At 38.6% G+C, this 5,318-nt stretch overlaps 1 protein-coding gene across 1 annotated transcript in view; it reads right to left on the reverse strand.

Annotated features, from left to right (window-relative positions):
* Window positions 1–5,318, reverse strand: part of PEX7 (peroxisomal biogenesis factor 7) — a 152,569-nt gene that overhangs the window by 71,360 nt on the left and 75,891 nt on the right. The window lies entirely within an intron of this gene.

Below are 5,318 nucleotides of genomic sequence, written 5' to 3' on the forward strand. Positions count from 1 at the left end.
CGGGCAGTGTTTCGTTCTGCTGTGCATGGGGTCGCTATGAGTCGGAAACGACTCGACGGCACTTAACAACAACAACAACAACAAACTGCTAAATTTAAAAATTATCCTTTAATTACCTACATTTATTTCCCCATACTCCCAATTCTAAATCTGATTATTAGCTATATTTAGTAATTTTAGATCATTTTCTAGCTTCTTTGGATAAAAAAATTAAAAAGATAAAAATTAAGTGTTTCAGGTCATCAAATATAGTGGTTAAGAACAGACTTTGGTGTTCCAGAGTCTAGTTAATCCAGCTCAATCATTTGATAGCTGTTGAACTTTGATAAATTTTCTTAATATCCTTGATTCTTAGTTTCCTAACCTATGTGCAAAAAGGACATGGAGGTGGCATCTTCTGACCTCCTCTAACTGCACAAGAGGAAGACAGAATCACCATCAGCAGCCCCAGGCTTATTCTTATGAGGCCAGACATGCCACCACCCTCCAGCCTTTTTTACCAACTTTGACACCAACTGACCCAACTCTCACAGTACTCACTACTTCTCTGCTGGGTTCAGTAATTCATTGCAATGGCCACATAGGGGTTTATTAGGGAAGTAACAGGCTATAATTCAAGTTTAGGAACACACTCAGGATACAACTCTTCCATCTGCTGTGCCCTCAGACACTCTTCTCTGGCCCTTGGCCTCTTGTCCTGGCCTCTGCCTCTGTGGGCCAGCAAAGCCAGCCACTCTGTCTCGTGCCTCTTGGTTCCACTGCCACTGTTTCTCTGCCTGGGCATCTTTCTGCTGGGTGTCTCTTTGCAAGGGTGTCTCTCAGCCAAGGAGGCCCAGTGCAGGGATCTCAGGTCCAAGGTTGCACTCCACTTCACCTCCAGCTCTTCTCTCTTGATGGCAGTGAGATCCCCCTCTGACTTTTGGAGGGCTCATTTTAAACCTGGCAGAGTGACGAAACTAACTAATCTCAACATCAGAGTTCTACACACCTATTTACATGGTCCTATCCAGTAATCCTAGGAGCTCTGGTGGAGTAGTGCCTAAGGCACTTGACTGCTAACCAGAAGCCTGGAGGTTCAAACCCACCAGCCATTCCTCGGAAGGAAGACTGGGCAATCTACTTCCGTAGAGATACCACCTCGGAAACCCAAGAAGGGATCACTATGAGTTGGGATAGACTGGACGGCAGTGACTTTTTTTTTTAACCCAGTAATCCAATGGGAGTTACAAAGACTAGACTAGAAAAGCCATACCAAGTAATTCACTGCACTGCACTATGATTAAAAATCTGTTTTCTAAGATTGAAATGAGATATGGTAGTGGGGCTTCATACGGTGTCAGATATACACTCAAAAAATGTGTAAAAAACTTAATAAAATGAGAAAACATACCCATGATTAGAAGTCATTCCTCTCCTTATTAAGAATAACAAGAATAATAACCAAAACCCAAACCAAACTCACTGCTGTGGAGTCAATTTGACTCATAGAGACTCGTCCTTGGATTTCCAAGGCACAATATCTACAGAAGTAGCTAATATTTATTAAATGCTTAACTTTTTTAAAACTTCACAACTAAATGAAGTAATGGTTTTCATAATATAAAAGGTAATTTTTATAGTATTTCCCAAATGAGAAAATTGAGGCATATGAAAATGAAACAGCTTGTCCAAGATAGTAAGTGACTGAACTAAGTGAGACTGGAACCCAGGCAGTCGGATCCTCAGGCCTGTGCAATATCTACCTACTCTCTGCTGCCTCCTAACTTTGTTGGAGGACACGTGCCATGTAAAGGCACATACTTCAGAGATTTGTGGGCTCGGTTGCAGTTCACCACAAAAAAGTGAATATTGCAATAAAGTGAGTCATATGAATATTTGGTTTCCCAGTGCATATATAAGTTATGTTTATACTATACTGGAGGGAGCTCTGGTAGCACAGTGCCTAAGCACTTGACTGCTAACCAGAAAGCTGGCAATTCAAACCCACCAGCCACTCCTCGGAAGGAAGATGGGGCAATCTACTTCCATAGCGGTATTGCCTCAGAAACTCAAGAAGTGGTTGCTATGAGTCGGGGCCGACTCGACAACACATAACAACAACAACAACATACTATACTGGAGTCTATTATGTGCTTGATAACATTATGAAAAAATTTGAAATATTGTGAGAATTACTAAAATGTGACAAAGGGACATGAAGTGAGCATGTGCTGCTGGAGAAATGGCACCAAGAATTTGCTCAAAGTGGGGCTGCCAATTTTTAAGAAATGCAGTATCTGTGGAGTACAATAAAGTGAAGTGCAATAAAATGAGCTATGCCTGAAATCAACGTTGGTTGATTCTTGAGAAATTATTCTTTCAATTCTTTTGCTACATTTTCCTTTAAATTGGGATAAAAACATTTTAATCACACACACAAATACCATTTTTTCATATTTACCCAAGAGAGTTTTTTTAGAAGTACAAAAAATTAGACATTCCAGATAATGTTGAACTACAATTCTATTGTACTTCTAAATCCTCTTCCCCATCTTCCCTGCCCAGGGGTCTTCACTATCATGAATTGTCATATATCCCATTATTCCATGTTTTTATCATTCTTTTACTACATTTTTGTTGTTGTTGTTGTTATGTGCCATTGAGTCGAATCCAACTCATAGCCACCCCTCTTTGAGTTTCTGAGGCGGTATCACCATGGAGGTAGATTGCCCAACCTTCCTTCCAAAGAGTGGCTAGTGGGTTTGAACTGCCAGCCTTCTGGTTAGCATTCAAATGCCTCAGGCACTATGCTATGTTTTTTAGGATCCATAAATATGTACTGTTGCCTAGGGCAGGGAGATTTTTTCTTTTTTTAATTTTAAAACACCATCCTGTTATTTTTAAAATGACTGAAAAATCACAGGCCTAGATAAGGAGAAAAAATAAGATATATATTTTTGGATGAGAAGGAGTAATAGGCTTTCAATTGCCAAATAAAAGTTGCTCAGAATGGGCACAGGCTATTGTTGTTAGGTGCCGTCGAGTCATTTCCAACTCAAAGTGACCACATGTACAACATAATGAAACACTGTCTGGTCCCGCACCATCCTCAGAATAATTGCCATGCTTGAGCCCATCACTGCAGCCATTGTATGTCCATCCATCTCCTTGAGGGGCTTCTGCTTTTACACTGACCGTCTACTTTAGCAAGCAAGATATCCTCTCCAGGAACTGATCCCTTCTGACAACATGACCAAAGTACAAGATACCAAGTCGGGCATTCTCACTTCTAAGGAGCATTCCTGCTGTACTTCCTCCAATATATATTTGTTCATTCTTCTAGCCCTCCATGGTACACTCAATATTCTTTGCCAACAACACAATTCAAATGCATCAGTTCTTCAGTCCTCTTTGTTTACTGTCCTGCTCTCACACGCATATGGGGCTATTGAAAATACCATGATTTGGGTCAAGCATATCTTAGTCTTCAAAGGGCGTTGACCAATACAATATGTAATTTGGTTTCTTTCTTCTTCTTCTTTAAAAATACATTTTGTTGAAATATAATTTATGTACAATGAAATACACAAAACTAAAGTGACATTAGTTAATGCATTTCTTTTTTTTTTTTTTTTGCAGTGTTCCCTCTCTTCCCCTCCCATCCCTGGTAACCAACAAAGGAAGTTTCTTTCCATTTATAACCTTTCCTTGACTTTTTACAATAATGAACTAATACTATATTTGTCCTTTTGTGATTCACTTATTTCACTCAGCATAATGTCCTCCAACTTCATCCATGTGGTGTTTTGCAGATTCTACATTATTTTTTAGTTGCATAGTATTCCATTGTGTGTATGTACCATAGTTTGGTTATCCATTCTTCTGTTGATGGGCACCTAGATTGTTTTCATCTTTTTGCTATTGTAAATAGTGCTGTGATGAACATGGGTGTACATATATCTGTTCTTGTTCTGGCTCTCACTTCTTTAGTAAGATACATACCTAGATTGCTGGGTCAAATGGTATTTCTAATTACACCTTTCTAAGGAATCACCATACTGCTTTCCACAGTGGTTGTATTATTTTACAGCCCCACTAGCAGTCTATGATAGTCCCAATCTCTCCACATCCTCACCAGCATTTGTTATTTTCTGTCTTGTTGAACTTTGCCATTAGTGCTGGGGTGAGATGGTATCTCATTGTTGTTTTGATTTGCATCTCTCTGATGGCTAATGATCATGAACATTTCTTCACGTATTTGCTGGCCACCTGAATACCCTCTTTGGCGAAGTGTCTATTCATGTCTTCTGCCCATTTTTTAAATTGGATTGTTAATCTTTTTGTTGTTGAGGTGTTGGAGTTTCCTATAAATTTTAGAGATAAGTCCCTTATCAGATATGTCATTGCTGAATATTTTTTTCCCAATCTGTAGGTTCTCTTTTTACTCTTTTGGAGAAGTCTTTTGAAACACATAAAAATTTAATTATTAGAAGGTCCTATTCATCTAGTTTATCATCAGCTGTTCATACATTTTGGGTTATGCTTGACAGTCTACTTATGCCATAAATTTGGGCCCCTAAATTCACCCCTATTTTTTCTTTAAGGAACTTTATAGTTTTAGGTTTCACATTTAAGTCTTTATCCATATGAAATTAGTTTTTATGTATGGTGTGAGGTATACATCTTGGTTCATTTTTCTGCAATGGATATCCAGTTTTGCCAGCACCATTTGCTAAAGAGGTCACCTCTTGCCCATGTAATGGATTTCAGCCCTTTGTCAAAAATCAACTGACCATAGGTCAATGGATCTATTTCTGGGTTCTCAATTCTGTTCCACTATCTATCTGTCTTTTGTTGTACCAGTACCATGCTGTTTTGACTACTTTGGCTGTATAGTAGGTTTTGAGATCTGGGAGTGTGAGACCTCCTTCTTTGTTCTTCTTCTTTAATAATGCTTTGCTTATTCGAGGTCTCTTTCCTTTCCATATAAAATTAGTGATTGTTTTTTCCATATCCTTTAAGAATGCTGATGGTATCTAAATTGGGATTACACTGAATGTATACATTGCTTTGGGTAGTGCTGATATTTTCACAATGTTCAATCTTCCTATCCACAACCATGGTATGTTCTTCCATTAATGTAGATTTATGGTTTCTTGGAGTAGTGATTCATAGTTTTCTTTGTACAGGTCTTTTCTGTCCCTGGTAAGATTAATTCCCAAGTATTTTATTTTTTGGTAGCGACTGTAAATGGTATTGATTTGCTTATTTCCTTTTCTGCAATCTGTTTGCTGGTGTACAGGAATCCAACTGATTTCTGGATGTTGATCTTGTATCCC

The sequence above is a fragment of the Orycteropus afer genome, unplaced genomic scaffold (assembly GCF_000298275.1).
Source record: "Orycteropus afer afer isolate SDZICR_OR568_19922 unplaced genomic scaffold, OryAfe1.0 scaffold00155, whole genome shotgun sequence".
NCBI classification, from domain to species: domain Eukaryota; kingdom Metazoa; phylum Chordata; class Mammalia; order Tubulidentata; family Orycteropodidae; genus Orycteropus; species Orycteropus afer.